This window comes from Pseudophryne corroboree, chromosome 2 (assembly GCF_028390025.1).
Source record: "Pseudophryne corroboree isolate aPseCor3 chromosome 2, aPseCor3.hap2, whole genome shotgun sequence".
Taxonomy (NCBI): domain Eukaryota; kingdom Metazoa; phylum Chordata; class Amphibia; order Anura; family Myobatrachidae; genus Pseudophryne; species Pseudophryne corroboree.
The window spans coordinates 1,040,099,051-1,040,119,753 of NC_086445.1; positions in this window are offsets into that span (position 1 = coordinate 1,040,099,051).

Here is a 20,703-nt window from a genome sequence, read left to right on the forward strand (position 1 = left end):
CCTCCTCCTTCCATGAGCCCTCCACTCCATCACACTGAGCCCCCTCCTCCTTCCCTCAGCCCCCACTCCATCACACTGACCCCCCTCCTCCTTCCCTGAGCCCTCCACTCCATCACACTGAGCCCCCTCCTCCTTCCCTGAGCCCCCCACTCCATCACACTGAGCCCCCTCCTCCTTCCCTCAGCCCCCCACTCCATCACACTGAGCCCCCTCCTCTTTCCCTCAGCCCCCCACTCCATCACACTGAGCCCCCTCCTCCTTCCCTCAGCCCCCCACTCCATCACACTGAGCCCCCTCCTCTTTCCCTCAGCCCCCCACTCCATCACACTGAGCCCCCTCCTCCTTCCCTGAGCCCCCCACTACATCACACTGAGCCCCCTCCTCCTTCCCTCATCCCCCCACTCCATCACACTGAGCCCCCTCCTCCTTCCCTGAGCCCCCCACTCCATCACACTGAGCCCCCTCCTCCTTCCCTGAGCCCCCCACTCCATCACACTGAGCCCCCTCCTCCTTCCCTGAGCCCCCCACTCCATCACACTGAGCCCCCTCCTCCTTCCCTCATCCCCCCACTCCATCACACTGAGCCCCCTCCTCCTTCCCTGAGCCCCCCACTCCATCACACTGAGCCCCCTCCTCCTTCCCTCAGCCCCCCACTCCATCACACTGACCCCCCTCCTCCTTCCCCGAGCCCCCCACTCCATCACACTGAGCCCCCTCCCCCTTCCCTGAGCCCCCCACTCCATCACACTGAGCCCCCTCCTCCTTCCCTCAGCCCCCCACTCCATCCCACTGAGCCCCCTCCTCCTTCCCTGAGCCCCCCACTCCATCACACTGAGCCCCCTCCTCCTTACCTCAGCCCCCCACTCCATCACACTGAGCCCCCCACTCCATCACACTGAGCCCCCTCCTCCTTCCCTCATCCCCAACTCCATCACACTGATCCCCCTCCTCCTTCCCTCAGCCCCCAATCCATCACACTGACCCCCCTCCTCCTTACCTCATCCCCCACTCCATCACACTGAGCCCCCTCCTCCTTCCCTGAGCCCCCCACTCCATCACACTGAGCCCCCTCCTCCTTCCCTCATCCCCCCACTCCATCACACTGAGCCCCCTCCTCCTTCCCTGAGCCCCCCACTCCATCACACTGAGCCCCCTCCTCCTTCCCTGAGCCCCCCACTCCATCACACTGAGCCCCCTCCTCCTTCCCTGAGCCCCCCACTCCATCACACTGACCCCCCTCCTCCTTCCCTGAGCCCCCCACTCCATCACACTGAGCCCCCTCCTCCTTCCCTGAGCCCCCCACTCCATCACACTGAGCCCCCTCCTCCTTCCCTCAGCCCCCCACTCCATCACACTGAGCCCCCTCCTCCTTCCCTGAGCCCCCCACTCCATCACACTGAGCCCCCTCCTCCTTCCCTCAGCCCCCCACTCCATCCCACTGAGCCCCCTCCTCCTTCCCTGAGCCCCCCACTCTATCACACTGAGCCCCCTCCTCCTTCCCCGAGCCCCCCACTCCATCACACTGAGCCCCCTCCTCCTTCCCTGAGCCCCCCACTCCATCACACTGAGCCCCCTCCTCCTTCCCTCATCCCCCACTCCATCACACTGATCCCCCTCCTCCTTCCCTCAGCCCCCCACTCCATCACACTGACCCCCCTCCTCCTTCCCTCATCCCCCACTCCATCACACTGAGCCCCCTCCTCCTTCCCTGAGCCCCCCACTCCATCACACTGAGCCCCCTCCTCCTTCCCTCATCCCCCCACTCCATCACACTGAGCCCCCTCCTCCTTCCCTGAGCCCCCCACTCCATCACACTGAGCCCCCTCCTCCTTCCCTGAGCCCCCCACTCCATCACACTGAGCCCCCTCCTCCTTCCCTCAGCACCCCACTCCATCACACTGAGCCCCCTCCTCCTTCCCTGAGCCCCCCACTCCATCACACTGACCCCCCTCCTCCTTCCCTCAGCCCCCCACTCCATCACACTGAGCCCCCTCCTCCTTCCCTGAGCCCCCACTCCATCATACTGAGCCACCTCCTCCTTCCCTGAGCCCCCCACTCCATCACACTGACCCCCCTCCTCCTTCCATGAGCCCTCCACTCCATCACACTGAGCCCCCTCCTCCTTCCCTCAGCCCCCCACTCCATCACACTGACCCCCCTCCTCCTTCCCTGAGCCCTCCACTCCATCACACTGAGCCCCCTCCTCCTTCCCTGAGCCCCCCACTCCATCACACTGAGCCCCCTCCTCCTTCCCTCAGCCCCCCACTCCATCACACTGAGCCCCCTCCTCTTTCCCTCAGCCCCCCACTCCATCACACTGAGCCCCCTCCTCCTTCCCTCAGCCCCCCACTCCATCACACTGAGCCCCCTCCTCTTTCCCTCAGCCCCCCACTCCATCACACTGAGCCCCCTCCTCCTTCCCTGAGCCCCCCACTACATCACACTGAGACCCCTCCTCCTTCCCTGAGCCCCCCACTCCATCACACTGAGCCCCCTCCTCCTTCCCTGAGCCCCCCACTCCATCACACTGAGCCCCCTCCTCCTTCCCTGAGCCCCCCACTCCATCACACTGACCCCCCTCCTCCTTCCCTCAGCCCCCACTCCATCACACTGAGCCCCCTCCTCCTTCCCTGAGCCCCCACTCCATCACACTGAGCCCCCTCCTCCTTCCCTGAGCCCCCCACTCCATCACACTGAGCCCCCTCCTCCTTCCCTGAGCCTCCACTCCATCACACTGAGCCCCCTCCTCCTTCCCTGAGCCCCCACTTCATCACACTGAGCCACCTCCTCCTTCCCTGAGCCCCCCACTCCATCACACTGATCCCCCTCCTCCTTCCCTGAGCCCCCCACTCCATCACACTGAGCCCCCTCCTCCTTCCCTGAGCCCCCCACTCCATCACACTGAGCCCCCTCCACCTTCCCTCAGCCCCCCACTCCATCACACTGTGCCCCCTCCTCCTTCCCTGAGCCCCCCACTCCATCACACTGAGCCCCCTCCTTACCTCAGCCCCCCACTCCATCACACTGAGCCCCCTCCTCCTTCCCTGAGCCCCCCACTCCATCACACTGAGCCCCCTCCTCCTTCCCTGAGCCCCCCACTCCATCACACTGAGCCCCCTCCTCCTTCCCTGAGCCCCCCACTCCATCACACTGAGCCCCCTCCTCCTTCCCTCAGCCCCCCACTCCATCACACTGAGCCCCCTCCTCCTTCCCTGAGCCCCCCACTCCATCACACTGAGCCCCCTCCTCCTTCCCTCAGCCCCCCACTCCATCACACTGAGCCCCCTCCTCCTTACCTCAGCCCCCCACTCCATCACACTGAGCCCCCTCCTCCTTCCCTGAGCCCCCCACTCCATCACACTGAGCCCCCTCCTCCTTCCCTGAGCCCCCCACTCCATCACACTGAGCCCCCTCCTCCTTACCTCAGCCCCCCACTCCATCACACTGAGCCCCCTCCTCCTTACCTCAGCCCCCCACTCCATCACACTGAGCCCCCTCCTCCTTCCCTGAGCCCCCACTCCATCACACTGAGCCCTTTCCTACTTCCCTGAGCCCCCCACTCCATCACACTGAGCCCCCTCCTCCTTCCCTGAGCCCCCACTCCATCACACTGAGCCCCCTCCTCCTTCCCTGAGCCCCCCACTCCATCACACTGAGCCCCTTCCGCCTTCCCTGAGCCCCCACTCCATCACACTGAGCCCCCTCCTCCTTCCCTGAGCCCCCCACTCCATCACACTGAGCCCCCTCCTCCTTCCCTCAGCACCCCACTCCATCACACTGAGCCCCCTCCTCCTTCCCCGAGCCCCCCACTCCATCACACTGAGCCCCCTCCTCCTTCCCTGAGCCCCCCACTCCATCACACTGAGCCCCCTCCTCCTTCCCTCAGCCCCCCACTCCATCACACTGAGCCCCCTCCTCCTTCCCTCAGCCCCCCACTCCATCACACTGAGCCCCCTCCTCCTTCCCTGAGCCCCCCACTCCATCACACTGAGCCCCCTCCTCCTTCCCTGAGCCCCCCACTCCATCACACTGAGCCCCCTCCTCCTTCCCTCAGCCCCCCACTCCATCACACTGAGCCCCCTCCTCCTTCCCTCAGCCCCCCACTCCATCACACTGAGCCCCCTCCTCCTTCCCTGAGCCCCCCACTCCATCACACTGAGCCCCCTCCTCCTTCCCTGAGCCCCCCACTCCATCACACTGAGCCCCCTCCTCCTTTCCCTGAGCCCCCCACTCCATCACACTGAGCCCCCTCCTCCTTACCTCAGCCCCCCACTCCATCACACTGAGCCCCCTCCTCCTTACCTCAGCCCCCCACTCCATCACACTGAGCCCCCTCCTCCTTCCCTGAGCCCCCACTCCATCACACTGAGCCCTTTCCTACTTCCCTGAGCCCCCCACTCCATCACACTGAGCCCCCTCCTCCTTCCCTGAGCCCCCACTCCATCACACTGAGCCCCCTCCTCCTTCCCTGAGCCCCCCACTCCATCACACTGAGCCCCTTCCGCCTTCCCTGAGCCCCCACTCCATCACACTGAGCCCCCTCCTCCTTCCCTGAGCCCCCCACTCCATCACACTGAGCCCCCTCCTCCTTCCCTCAGCACCCCACTCCATCACACTGAGCCCCCTCCTCCTTCCCCGAGCCCCCCACTCCATCACACTGAGCCCCCTCCTCCTTCCCTGAGCCCCCCACTCCATCACACTGAGCCCCCTCCTTCCCTCAGCCCCCCACTCCATCACACTGAGCCCCCTCCTCCTTCCCTCAGCCCCCCACTCCATCACACTGAGCCCCCTCCTCCTTCCCTCAGCCCCCCACTCCATCACACTGAGCCCCCTCCTCCTTCCCTGAGCCCCCCACTCCATCACACTGAGCCCCCTCCTCCTTCCCTGAGCCCCCCACTCCATCACACTGAGCCCCCTCCTCCTTACCTCAGCCCCCCACTCCATCACACTGAGCCCCCTCCTCCTTACCTCAGCCCCCCACTCCATCACACTGAGCCCCCTCCTCCTTCCCTGAGCCCCCCACTCCATCACACTGAGCCCCCTCCTCCTTCCCTCAGCCCCCCACTCCATCACACTGAGCCCCCTCCTCCTTCCCTGAGCCCCCCACTCCATCACACTGAGCCCTTTCCTCCTTCCCTGAGCCCCCCACTCCATCACACTGAGCCCCCTCCTCCTTCCCTGAGCCCCCACTCCATCACACTGAGCCCCCTCCTCCTTCCCTGAGCCCCCCACTCCATCACACTGAGCCCCTTCCTCCTTCCCTGAGCCCCCACTCCATCACACTGAGCCCCCTCCTCCTTCCCTGAGCCCCCCACTCCATCACACTGAGCCCCCTCCTCCTTCCCTCAGCACCCCACTCCATCACACTGTGCCCCCTCCTCCTTCCCTGAGCCCCCCACTCCATCACACTGAGCCCCCTCCTCCTTCCCTGAGCCCCCCACTCCATCACACTGACCCCCCTCCTCCTTCCCTGAGCCCCCCACTCCATCACACTGAGCCCCCTCCTCCTTCCCTCAGCCCCCCACTCCATCACACTGAGCCCCCTCCTCCTTCCCTGAGCCCCCCACTCCATCACACTGAGCCCCCTCCTCCTTCCCTGAGCCCCCCACTCCATCACACTGAGCCCCCTCCTCCTTCCCTCAGCCCCCCACTCCATCACACTGAGCCCCCTCCTCCTTCCCTTAGCCCCCCACTCCATCACACTGAGCCCCCTCCTCCTTCCCTGAGCCCCCCACTCCATCACACTGAGCCCCCTCCTCCTTACCTCAGCCCCCCACTCCATCACACTGAGCCCCCTCCTCCTTACCTCAGCCCCCCACTCCATCACACTGAGCCCCATCCTCCTTCCCTGAGCCCCCCACTCCATCACACTGAGCCCCCTCCTCCTTCCCTCAGCCCCCCACTCCATCACACTGAGCCCCCTCCTCCTTCCCTGAGCCCCCACTCCATCACACTGAGCCCCCTCCTCCTTCCCTGAGCCCCCCACTCCATCACACTGAGCCCCCTCCTCCTTCCCTGAGCCCCCCACTCCATCACACTGAGCCCCCTCCTCCTTCCCTGAGCCCCCACTCAATCACACTGAGCCCCCTCCTCCTTCCCCGAGCCCCCCACTCCATCACACTGAGCCCCCTCCTCCTTCCCTGAGCCCCCCACTCAATCACACTGAGCCCCCTCCTCCTTACCTCAGCCCCCCACTCCATCACACTGAGCCCCCTCCTCCTTACCTCAGCACCCCACTCCATCACACTGAGCCCCCTCCTCCTTCCCTGAGCCCCCCAGGCTCCATAAATCTCACCTCTCTCAGGGAATGAGCTGACGTCTCCCTGTTATAGAAATCTCCCTCACATACCTGCCCGACACATATGCTGACACACACACACACACACACACACACACACACACACACACACACACACACACACACACACACACGTACTGACACACATACCTATATACATACATACTGACACACACACATACGTACTGAGACACATAAACACACACCCATTCATATACTATCAACACACACACACACACACACACACACACACACACACACACACACTGACACACACACACACACATACATATATTATCAATACACACACACACACACACACACACACACACACACACACACACACACGTACAGTCATGTAGACATACTGACTCACATGCACATACATGTATTGACATGCAGACATCCACACACATGTAAAGTAACCTACACATACTGACATGCACATATGTACTGGCACACACACACACACACACACATGTACATGTCATGTATTGCAGCATACGTTGTACGGGATACATACGGTATTCTCGCTGTCACTTTCCCAGCAGCGCGTCCCCTCACTGCGCTCGCCACGCATCAGTCATGGTGGTATGCTTCGATCTCCACAGGTTCACAGGATGTGTCGGGATTCCGTGGGTCAGCATTTCACCGGCTGTCGGGATTCCGGCGTCAGTTTCCTGATTGCTGGGATCCCGGCAGCCGCGATATTATTATTATTACCAGTTATTTATATAGCGCACACATATTCTGCAGCGCTGTACAGAGAATATTTCCCCATTCACATTAGTCCCTGCTCCAGTGGAGCTTACACTCTATGGGGTAAATTTACTAAGAATCGTATTTTCCCGTTTGAGGTCAAAGTTCAATCACGAATGACATCGAAAGTGTAAATATGCAACTTTTTGAATTGATTACGACTAATTTACTAAGCTGCCGTATTCTGCATTTTCTGTTTTTCCGATGTCTATGTCATTCGTTTTTTTAGGCAGTGTTTTACGTGAGTGACTTGTGGAAAAACACTGCCGACTTTAATACAATGAATCTCGGCCGGATCTGTGAGATCCGTGCTGGGCTTCATTGTGCACCTTGCAAAAAAAAATAATAAAAAAAAAAAATTTTAAACTAAAAAAAAAAATTGCGTGGGGTCCCCCCTCCTAAGCCAAACCAGCCTCGGGCGTAGGGGTCCCCCGTATTTTTTAAACCAGCACCGGGCTCCACTAGCTGGACAGATAATGCCACAGCCGGGGGTCACTTTTATACAGTGCCTTGCGGCCGTGGCATCAAATATCCAACTAGTCACCCCTGGCCGGGGTACCCTGGGGGAGTGGGGACCCCTTCAATCAAGGGGTCCCCCCCCAGCCACCCAAGGGCCAGGGGTGAAGCCCGAGGCTGTCCCCCCCCATCCAATGGGCTGCGGATGGGGGGCTGATAGCCTTTGTTGAAAGTAATGAATATTGTTTTTAGTAGCAGTACTACAAGTCCCAGCAAGCCTCCCCCGCAAGCTGGTACTTGGAGTACCACAAGCACCAGCATGCGGCGGAAAACCGGGCCCGCTGGTACCTGTAGTACTACTACTAAAAAAATACCCCAATAAAGACATTACACACACACCTTGAAAGTATAACTTTAATGCATACATACACACCACCATATACACATACTTACCTTATGTTCACACAAGGGTCGGTCCCCTTCTCCAGTAGAATCCATGGTGTACCTGTTGAAAAAATCCTACTCACCAAATCCAGTGTAGAGGGCTCCTCGGATAATCCATTTGTAATCCACGTACTTGTAAAAATAAAAAAACGGGACACCCGACCACGAACTGAAAGGGGACCCATGTTTTCACATGGGACCCCTTTCCCCGAATGCCAGAGACCCCCTCTGACTGATGTCTAAGTGGGTTTCTTTAGCCAATCAGGGAGCGCCACGTTGTGGCACCCTCCTGATCGGCTGTGTGCTCCTGTACTGTCTGACAGGCGGCACACGGCAGTGTTACAATGTAGCGCCTATGCGCTCCATTGTAACCAATGGTGGGAACTTTCAGGTCAGCGGTTGACCGAAAGTGACCTCACCGCTAAAACAACAGGTACACCATGGATTCTACTGGAGAAGGGGACCGACCCTCGTGTGAACATAAGGTAAGTATGTGTATATGGTGGTGTGTATGTATGCATTAAAGTTATACTTTCAAGGTGTGTGTGTAATGTCTTTATTGGGGTATTTTTTTAGTAGTAGTACTACAGGTACCAGCGGGCCCGGTTTTCCGCTGCATGCTGGTACTTGTGGTTCTCCAAGTACCAGCTTGCGGGGGAGGCTTGCTGGGACTTGTAGTACTGCTACTAAAAACAATATTCATTACTTTCAACAAAGGCTATCAGCCCCCCATCCGCAGCCCATTGGATGGGGGGGACAGCCTCGGGCTTCACCCCTGGCCTTTGGGTGGCTGGGGGGGGGACCCCTTGATTGAAGGGGTCCCCACTCCCCCAGGGTACCCTGGCCAGGGGTGACTAGTTGGATATTTGATGCCACGGCCGCAAGGCACTGTATAAAAGTGACCCCCGGCTGTGGCATTATCTGTCCAGCTAGTGGAGCCCGGTGCTGGTTTCAAAAATACGGGGGACCCCTACGCTTTTTGTCCCCCGTATTTTTGGAACCAGGACCAGGCGCAGAGCCCGGTGCTGGTTGCTTAAATATGGGGGAACCCCTGTCAATTTTCCCCCCATATTTTTGCAACCAGGGCCGGCTCAAAGAGCCCGAGGCTGGTTTGGTTTAGGAGGGGGGACCCCACGCAATTTTTTTTGAGAAAAATTATAACATTTCCCACCCCTTCCCACTGAAAAACATGCACGGATCTCATGGATCCGTGCATGCCTATACAAACACGGGATAAAAAAGCAGGTCTGTTTTTTTTTAGCACTTTTTCACGATTTGTATTTCAGCACGGCAGTGTTTGGCTATTGTCGGCAGTGTTTGTGTTTTGCACTTTTTAGTAAATGACCGATTTCTACCAAATTGCAGGCGTATTTGACCGATGGTGTATTGATTCGTGATTTTTTCCTAGGACTTCCAAAATATTACGAATGCCCTCATCACTGCCGAGATTTTTGCATACCTCCCAACTTTCTTCTTCGGGGAAGCGGGACACTCGCGCGGCGAAGCCGCGCGCGCGCTCCCGAAAAGGGGGCGCGGCCTACAAAAAGGGGGCGTGGTTTCGCGGGAGGACCCGCGATCGCGAGTCACGCCCCCGTTTTCGTCACTGAGGGGGCATGCCCAGCGCTCTGTGAGCCGCTGGCATGCCTCCTCTCCCTCTGTCTGCACTGAATAGACGCTGTGCGCATGCGCACAGCGTCTATTCACCGCTGCTCTGCTAAGCAGGGCAGCGGGTGACAGAGACTCCCAACTGCCCCCCCCCACCGCGGAACACTGCGGCCCGCGGGTGGGACAGCGGGACAGTCCCCAAAAAACGGGACTGTCCCGCGAAAATCGGGACAGTTGGGAGGTATGTTTTTGCTTAGTAAATTACCGAGATGACACTTTGAAGAAAAAACGGCATCTCGGTCAAAATCGGGACCTTAGTAAATATACCCCTATATTCCCTATCACATGTACACACACACACATTCACGCTAGGGTTATTTTTTTTGCTGGGAGCCAATTGACCTACCAGTATATTTTTGTAGTGTGGGAGGAAACCGGAGTACCCGGAGGAAACCCACGCAAGCACGGGGAGAACATGCAAACTCCACACAGTTAGGGCCATGGTGGGATGGAACCCATGACCTCAACGCTGTGAGGCAGCAATGCTAACCATTACACCATCCATACTGTATCCCGCACTGACATGCACACACACATACATACATACAATAAACATACACACAAATTGTGCATCTTGCATTATATGCCCGTGCAGGGCCGTCTTTTCGTTAGAGCTTAATTGGCAGTTGCCCAATGGCCCCAGGATTCCATGGGCCCTAGGCTGATAGCTGAGAGTCCAATTTTTTTAAATCGACCCTGGGGAACCAGAGATATCCGACTTCAAAGCAGTGGTCCCCATCCAGCCTGTTAATTGCTCTTGCCGCTGCATAGCTCCGGTCAGGGCCGATTCCGGGGCTTCTTGCGCCCCGGGCGGCATTAGGGGGCGTGGCTTCATACAGGGGGCGTGGTCAGTTACGCCCCCTGTACTGTAGTAGGATGTGCGGTGCGCGATGATGTCATCGCGCACCGCACAGCAAAGGTCCTCTCCACGAAGGAAAACTAGACGCTAAGCGTCTAGTTCCCTTCGTGGAGAGGACCTTTGCTGTGCGGTGCGCGATGACATCAACGCGCACCGCACATCATTACAGTAAAGGTCCTCTCCACGAAGGGAAACTAGACGCGTAGCGTCTAGTTCCCTTCGTGGAGAGGACCTTTGCTGTGCGGTGCGCGATGACATCAACGCGCACCGCACATCATTACAGTAAAGGTCCTCTCCACGAAGGGAAACTAGACGCGTAGCGTCTAGTTTCCCTTCACAGCGGGCAGCGGGACAGCAGGCAGCGGCAGGCACAGCAGCAGCGGATCTTGCCATGGTGCGGCGCCCTCCGGAAGGCGGCGCCCCGGGCAAAAGTGCTACTTGCCCGTGGCAAGATCCGCTACTGGCTCCGGTATCTGACTTTCTGAGGGTATACTCCAAACGCTGGGACTCTCCGCATTTGGTGGACACTGGCAACTTGTCTCTACTACGCCCAGAACCAGAGATATCAGCCTTCCAGCAGCCGGTCCCTGCTCCAGCTCCACACGCCTGGGGTTGCAGTTTTATATTTTATACCGCTGGAGGATGGGCAGGGGCCCAGTGCATTGCTTTGCCCAGGGGCCCACACTGCTGTTAGGACGGTCCTGTGCTGGGTAAGAAGCTGGGCATGAATCATGATTATTGCCATATATCCCTCACAGGAGAACGGGCACAGTGTAATGTCAGAGAGTGACAGGTGTGATGACACGGGACAGAGCAGGGGTCACAGGTCATTTACTGGTAACAATGGCTGTCTCTCTATAACAGAGGTACGGCTGTATACCTGAGCAGCAGCTGCAGAGGTGATGCGATTTGGGGTAAGGCAGTGGCATAACTACTGCCCCCGCAGCCCTCGCGGTGGCTTGGGGGCGAGGGGCTGCGGGGGCGCCGCCACTGATTTAGCACAGATTGACATGCGGACGAGCGTCCGCATGTCAATCTGTTGTCACTAACCCTCCCTGCTGTAAGGAGGGACACGGAGGGCACAGCTCGCGCCTCTCCTGTGTCCCTCCTGCGTCTCCGGCGGGTCTAATAAAGGAAGTGCCGTTCGTGAGCTCTGATTCTTCAGCCAATCAGGGAGCGCCACGTTGTGGCACCCTCCTGATCGCCTTTGTGCTCCTGTACTGTATGATAGGCGGCACACGGCAGTGTTACAATGTAGCGCCTATGCGCTCCATTGTAACCAATGGTGGGAACTTTCAGGTCAGCGGTTGACCGAAAGTGACCTCACCGCTGACCTGAAAGTTCCCACCATTGGTTACAATGGAGCGCATAGGGTAGGCGCTACATTGTAACACTGCCGTGTGCCGCCTGTCAGACAGTACAGGAGCACACAGCCGATCAGGAGGGTGCTACAACGTGGCGCTCCCTGATTGGCTGAAGAAACCCACTTAGACATCAGTCAGAGTGGGTTTCTGGCATTCGGGGAAAGGGGTCCCATGTGAAAACATGGGGCCCCTTTCAGTTCGTGGTCGGGTGTCCGTTTTTTTATTTTTTCAAGTACGTGGATTACAAAAGGATTATCCGAGGAGTCCTCTACACTGGATTTGGTGAGTAGGATTTTTTCTACAGGTACACCATGGATTCTACTGGAGAAGAGGACCAACCTGCGTGGGAACATAAGGTAAGTATGTGTATATGGAGGTGTGGATGGATGTATTAAAGTTATACTTTCAAGGTGTGTGTGTGTTGTCTTTATTGGGGTATTTTTTTAGTAGTAGTACTACAGGTACCAGCGGGCCCATTTTTCCGCCGCATGCTGGTACTTGTGGTTCTCCATGTACCAGCTTGCGGGGGAGGCTTGCTGGGCCTTGTAGTACTGCTACTAAAAACAATATCAATCACTTTGAACAAAGGCTATCAGCCCCCCATCCGCAGCCCATTGGATGGGGGGGACAGCCTCGGGCTTCACCCCTGGCCCTTGGGTGGCTGGGGAGGGGGACCCCTTGATTGAAGGGGTCCCCACTCCCCCAGGGTACCCCGGCCAGGGGTGACTAGTTGGATATTTGATGCCACGGCCGCAAGGCACTGTATAAAAGTGACCCCCGGCTGTGGCATTATCTGTCCAGCTAGTGGAGCCCGGTGCTGGTTTCAAAAATACGGGGGACCCCTACGCTTTTTGTTCCCCGTATTTTTGGAACCAGGACCAGGCGCAGAGCCCGGTGCTGGTTGCTTAAATATGGGGGAACCCCTGTCAATTTTTCCCCCATATTTTTGCAACCAGGGCCGGCTCAAAGAGCCCGAGGCTGGTTTGGTTTAGGAGGGGGGACCCCACGCAATTTTTTTTTGAAAATTTATAACATTTCCCCCCCCTTCCCACTGAAAAACATGCACGGATCTCATGGATCCGTGCATGCCTATACAAACACGGGATAAAAAAGCAGGTCTGTTTTTTTTTTAGCACTTTTTCACGATTTGTATTTCATCACGGCAGTGTTTGGCTATTGTCGGCAGTGTTTGTGTTTTGCACTTTTTAGTAAATTCCCGATTTCTACCGAATTACAGGCGTATTTGACCGACGGTGTATTGATTCGTGATTTTTTACGAGGACTTCCAAAATATTACGAATGCCCTCATCACTGCCGTGATTTTTGCTTAGTAAATTACCGAGATGACACTTTGAAGAAAAAACGGCATCTCGGTCAAAATCGGGACCTTAGTAAATATACCCCAGTGTATGTACTAAACACCAGACAATCAGGGCTGGAAAAAAACAATTTTATGTTTTATTTTATTTCTTTTTGTCCCTTTGTGACGACTGTAAAATAAGAACATACTGTAATTGTACATTTCCCCGATGGACCACAGGCTACTACTAAATGCAATAGGAGAACCATAAGGGGCAATGGGTAATGTTTTGCATTAGGCAGTATGTAAACGGGCTCTTAAGACCCACTTCTTCACCAAACCCATCCGTCTCTCATCGTAACCCTCTGTTCCACGCTCTCTATGTACCCCATCTGTGTCACCCCTGTCTGTCTACCCCTCCCCTTTAGAATGTAAGCTCTCACGAGCAGGGCCCTCTTCCCTCATGTGCTTATCCTTCTCTTACTTTAATAATCCTCAGCTGTACCACATCCAGCAGTCTTCTGCCACCTGATACTTATTCCAGTGTCATCTGCTGATGTAACTATATTTATTTACCCTGTATTGTCCTATATTGTCTTCAACTGTAAGTTGCTGTTTTCCTGTTTGATTATGTGCATATGTACTCTGTAACTGGCCGCTGCGGAACCCTTGTGGCGCCATATAAATAAAGGATAATAATAAATAATAATGTATTAGGCTCTTGAGATCAGCATCCATTACTGGTATACAAGCTGTGGAACATGGAATTTATTTACGAATAAATGGAAATAAATAGGCTTCATTTTACATGGTGGGTGCAACAGATTGAGTGCAAGCCTCTGGGTCCAGGCGTTGGGGTCACCTGCTGCATGGTAATACGGCGCGGGCCACAGCGAGCAGATACTCCTGCAGCGAGGGTTCCAGGACTGAGAGGCCGCAGATTCTCACACGTTGGCCTCATGCATCGTCTCATAATGGTGAGAGCCCGGTCTCCTGCTGGGGCCAGAGTGGTCATTTATCGCCCCCACCCCCCTTCCTCTGAGGGCCCCGCAGATGTGAATAACCCCACAGGCCGGGTGATCCGCATTAACCAGCTGACTGATAACCGTATAAAATTGTTTTATGAATTGAAGGGTCTTTTTACCCCCTAAACCCCCTGACTCAGTGCCGTTCCCTCACTCCCAATACAGGCCTCGGCCTCATTCAGGCAGTAATTGATTATATGTGCCACTGTGACAGGAAATAAGAGGAGGGAAAGCGGAGGGAAGAAAGCAGCCCCCCCCCCTGGGGTCCTGGCATAAGCCCCTCCATTCACATCACCTATCCATTTACAGCGTGAAAGGGGTCCAGGATTCCAGCATATCGAGACCCCTCCTCTGCCATCATTGCTACAACACCAACATTCCCACATCAGTGACTGCACCTCATTAATAGTGCGCAGTGTCAGCGCTGTCATTACGCTGATTATTCTTCACACGCAGAGAGCCGCGTTTATCACAGGGAACTGGACGCAGCTCCGGATAGGAGAGAATGCTCAGTTTTATTACAGTTATTGTACATCTCATGGGTGCCTCAGAGATCCCTCCATCCGCCAGATCAGGGATCCCGCCACACACTGTATACCTCATGGGTGCCTCAGAGATCCATCCATCCGCCAGATCAGAGATCCCGCCACACACAGTACACCTCATGGGTGCCTCAGAGATCCATCCATCCGCCAGATCAGGGATCCCGCTACACACTGTACATCTCATGGGTGCCTCAGAGATCCATCCATCCGCCAGATCAAGGATCCCGCCACACACTGTACATCTCATGGGTGCCTCAGAGATCCATCCATCCGCCAGACCAGGGATCCCGCCACACACTGTACATCTCATGGGTGCCTCAGAGATCCATCCATCCGCCAGGCCAGGGATCCCGCCACACACTGTACATCTCATGGGTGCCTCAGAGATCCATCCATCCACCAGACCAGGGATCCCGCCACACACTGTACATCTCCTGGGTGCCTCAGAGATCCATCCATCCACCAGACCAGGGATCCCGCCACACACTGTACATCTCATGGGTGCCTCAGAGATCCCTCCATCCGCCAGGCCAGGGATCCCGCCACACACTGTACATCTGATGGGTGCCTCAGAGATCCATCCATCCGCCAGACCAGGGATCCCGCCACACACTGTACATCTCATGGGTGCCTCAGAGATCCCTCCATCCGCCAGACCAGGGATCCCGCCACACACTGTACATCTCATGGGTGCCTCAGAGATCCATCCATCCATCCGCCAGATCAGGGATCCCGCCACACACTGTACATCTCATGGGTGCCTCAGAGATCCCTCCATCCGCCAGACCAGGGATCCCTCCACAAACTGTACATCTCATGGGTGCCTCAGAGATCCCTCCATCCGCCAGGCCAGGGATCCCGCCACACACTGTACATCTCATGGGTGCCTCAGAGATCCATCCATCCGCCAGATCAGGGATCCCGCCACACACTGTACATCTCATGGCTGCCTCAGAGATCCATCCATCCGCCAGATCAGGGATCCCGCCACACACTGTACATCTCATGGGTGCCTCAGAGATCCATCCATCCGCCAGACCAGGGAACCCGCCACACATTGTACATCTCATGGGTGCCTCAGAGATCCATCCATCCGCCAGATCAGGGATCCCGCCACACACTGTACATCTCATGGGTGCCTCAGAGATCCATCCATCCGCCAGACCAGGGATCCCGCCACACACTGTACATCTCATGGGTGCCTCAGAGATCCCTCCATCCGCCAGACCAGGGATCCTGCCACACACTGTACATCTCATGGGTGCCTCAGAGATCCATCCATCCGCCAGATCAGGGATCCCGCCACACACTGTACATCTCATGGGTGCCTCAAAGATCCATCCATCCGCCAGACCAGGGATCCCGCCACACACTGTACATCTCATGGGTGCCTCAGAGATCCATCCATCCGCCAGACCAGGGATCCCGCCACACACTGTACATCTCATGGGTGCCTCAGAGATCCCTCCATCCGCCAGGCCAGGGATCCCGCCACACACTGTACATCTCATGGGTGCCTCAGAGATCCATCCATCCACCAGACCAGGGATCCCGCCACACACTGTACATCTCATGGGTGCCTCAGAGATCCCTCCATCCGCCAGACCAGGGATCCCGCCACACACTGTACATCTCATGGGTGCCTCAGAGATCCATCCATCCGCCAGACCATGGATCCCGCCACACACTGTACATCTCATGGGTGCCTCAGAGATCCATCCATCCGCCAGACCAGGGATCCCGCCACACACTGTACATCTCATGGGTGCCTCAGAGGTCCATCCATCCGCCAGGCCAGGGATCCCGCCACACACTGTACATCTCATGGGTGCCTCAGAGATCCATCCAATCGCCAGATCAGGGATCCCGCCACACACTGTACATCTCATGGGTGCCTCAGAGATCCCTCCATCCGCCAGACCAGGGATCCCGCCACACACTGTACATCTCATGGGTGCCTCAGAGATCCATCCATCCGCCAGATCAGGGATCCCGCCACACACTGTACATCTCATGGGTGCCTCAAAGATCCATCCATCCGCCAGACCAGGGATCCCGCCACACACTGTACATCTCATGGGTGCCTCAGAGATCCATCCATCCGCCAGACCAGGGATCCCGCCACACACTGTACATCTCATGGGTGCCTCAGAGATCCCTCCATCCGCCAGGCCAGGGATCCCGCCACACACTGTACATCTCATGGGTGCCTCAGAGATCCATCCATCCGCCAGACCAGGGATCCCGCCACACACTGTACATCTCATGGGTGCCTCAGAGATCCCTCCATCCGCCAGACCAGGGATCCCGCCACACACTGTACATCTCATGGATGCCTCAGAGATCCATCCATCCGCCAGATCATGGATCCCGCCACACACTGTACATCTCATGGGTGCCTCAGAGATCCATCCATCCGCCAGACCAGGGATCCCGCCACACACTGTACATCTCATGGGTGCCTCAGAGATCCCTCCATCCACCAGGCCAGGGATCCCGCCACACACTGTACATCTCATGGGTGCCTCAGAGATCCATCCATCCGCCAGAACAGGGATCCCGCCACACACTGTACATCTCATGGGTGCCTCAGAGATCCCTCCATCCGCCAGACCAGGGATCCCGCCACACACTGTACATCTCATGGGTGCCTCAGAGGTCCATCCATCCGCCAGGCCAGGGATCCCGCCACACACTGTACATCTCATGGGTGCCTCAGAGATCCATCCAATCGCCAGATAAGGGATCCCGCCACACACTGTACATCTCATGGGTGCCTCAAAGATCCCTCCATCCGCCAGACCAGGGATCCCGCCACACACTGTACATCTCATGGGTGCCTCAGAGATCCATCCATCCGCCAGATCAGGGATCCCGCCACACACTGTACATCTCATGGGTGCCTCAGAGATCCCTCCAACCGCCAGACCAGGGATCCCGCCACACACTGTACATCTCATGGGTGCCTCAGAGATCCATCCATCCGCCAGGCCAGGGATCCCGCCACACACTGTACATCTCATGGGTGCCTCAGAGATCCATCCATCCGCCAGATCAGGGATCCCGCCACACACTGTACATCTCATGGCTGCCTCAGAGATCCATCCATCCGCCAGATCAGGGATCCCGCCACACACTGTACATCTCATGGGTGCCTCAGAGATCCATCCATCCGCCAGACCAGGGAACCCGCCACACACTGTACATGTCATGGGTGCCTCAGAGATCCATCCATCCGCCAGATCAGGGATCCCGCCACACACTGTACATCTCATGGCTGCCTCAGATCCATCCATCCGCCAGATCAGGGATCCCGCCACACACTGTACATCTCATGGGTGCCTCAGAGATCCCTCCATCCGCCAGACCAGGGAACCCGCCACACACTGTACATCTCATGGGTGCCTCAGAGATCCATCCATCCGCCAGATCAGGGATCCCGCCACACACTGTACATCTCATGGGTGCCTCAGAGATCCATCCAGCCGCCAGACCAGGGATCCCGCCACACACTGTACATCTCATGGGTGCCTCAGAGATCCCTCCATCCGCCAGACCAGGGATCCCGCCACACACTGTACATCTCATGGGTGCCTCAGAGATCCATCCATCCGCCAGATCAGAGATCCCGCCACACACTGTACATCTCATGGGTGCCTCAAAGATCCATCCATCCGCCAGACCAGGGATCCCGCCACACACTGTACATCTCATGGGTGCCTCAGAGATCCATCCATCCGCCAGACCAGGGATCCCGCCACACACTGTACATCTCATGGGTGCCTCAGAGATCCCTCCATCCGCCAGGCCAGGGATCCCGCCACACACTGTACATCTCATGGGTGCCTCAGAGATCCATCCATCCGCCAGACCAGGGATCCCGCCACACATTGTACATCTCATGGGTGCCTCAGAGATCCCTCCTTCCGCCAGACCAGGGATCCCGCCACACACTGTACATCTCATGGTAGCCTCAGAGGTCCATCCATCCGCCAGGCCAGGGATCCCGCCACACACTGTACATCTCATGGGTGCCTCAGAGATCCATCCAATCGCCAGATCAGGGATCCCGCCACACACTGTACATCTCATGGGTGCCTCAGAGATCCCTCCATCCGCCAGACCAGGGATCCCGCCACACACTGTACATCTCATGGGTGCCTCAGAGATCCATCCATCCGCCAGATCAGGGATCCCGCCACACACTGTACATCTCATGGGTGCCTCAGAGATCCCTCCATCCGCCAGACCAGGGATCCCGCCACACACTGTACATCTCATGGGTGCCTCAAATATCCATCCATCCGCCAGACCAGGGATCCCGCCACACACTGTACATCTCATGGGTGCCTCAGAGATCCATCCATCCGCCAGACCAGGGATCCCGCCACACACTGTACATCTCATGGGTGCCTCAGAGATCCCTCCATCCGCCAGGCCAGGGATCCCGCCACACACTGTACATCTCATGGGTGCCTCAGAGATCCATCCATCCGCCAGACCAGGGATCCCGCCACACACTGTACATCTCATGGGTGCCTCAGAGATCCCTCCATCCGCCAGACCAGGGATCCTGCCACACACTGTACATCTCATGGATGCCTCAGAGATCCATCCATCCGCCAGATCATGGATCCCGCCACACACTGTACAACTCATGGGTGCCTCAGAGATCCCTCCATCCGCCAGACCAGGGATCCCGCCACACACTGTACATCTCATGGGTGCCTCAAAGATCCATCCATCCGCCAGATCAGGGATCCCGCCACACACTGTACATCTCATGGCTGCCTCAGAGATCCATCCATCCGCCAGATCAGGGATCCCGCCACACACTGTACATCTCATGGGTGCCTCAGAGATCCATCCATCCACCAGACCAGGGAACCCGCCACACACTGTACATCTCATGGGTGCCTCAGAGATCCATCCATCCGCCAGATCAGGGATCCCGCCACACACTGTACATCTCATGGCTGCCTCAGAGATCCATCCTTCCGCCAGATCAGGGATCCCGCCACACACTGTACATCTCATGGGTGCCTCAGAGATCCCTCCATCCGCCAGACCCGGGAACCCGCCACACACTGTACATCTCATGGGTGCCTCAGAGATCCATCCATCCGCCAGATCAGGGATCCCGCCACACACTGTACATCTCATGGGTGCCTCAGAGATCCATCCATCCACCAGACCAGGGATCCCGCCACACACTGTACATCTCATGGGTGCCTCAGAGATCCCTCCATCCGCCAGACCAGGGATCCCACCACACACTGTACATCTCATGGGTGCCTCAGAGATCCATCCATCCGCCAGATCAGGGATCCCGCCACACACTGTACATCTCATGGGTGCCTCAAAGATCCATCCATCCGCCAGACCAGGGATCCCGCCACACACTGTACATCTCATGGGTGCCTCAGAGATCCATCCATCCGCCAGACCAGGGATCCCGCCACACACTGTACATCTCATGGGTGCCTCAGAGATCCCTTCATCCGCCAGGCCAGGGATCCCGCCACACACTGTACATCTCATGGGTGCCTCAGAGATCCATCCATCCGCCAGACCAGGGATCCCGCCACACACTGTACATCTCATGGGTGCCTCAGAGATCCATCCATCCGCCAGACCAGGGATCCCGCCACACACTGTACATCTCATGGGTGCCTCAGAGATCCCTCCATCCGCTAGGCCAGGGATCCCGCCACACACTGTACATCTCATGGGTGCCTCAGAGATCCATCCATCCGCCAGACCAGGGATCCCGCAACACACTGTACATCTCATGGGTGCCTCAGAGATCCATCCATCCGCCAGATCAGGGATCCCGCCTCACACTGTACATCTCATGGCTGCCTCAGAGATCCATCCATCCGCCAGATCAGGGATCCCGCCACACACTGTACATCTCATGGGTGCCTCAGAGATCCATCCATCCGCCAGACCAGGGAACCCGCCACACACTGTACATCTCATGGGTGC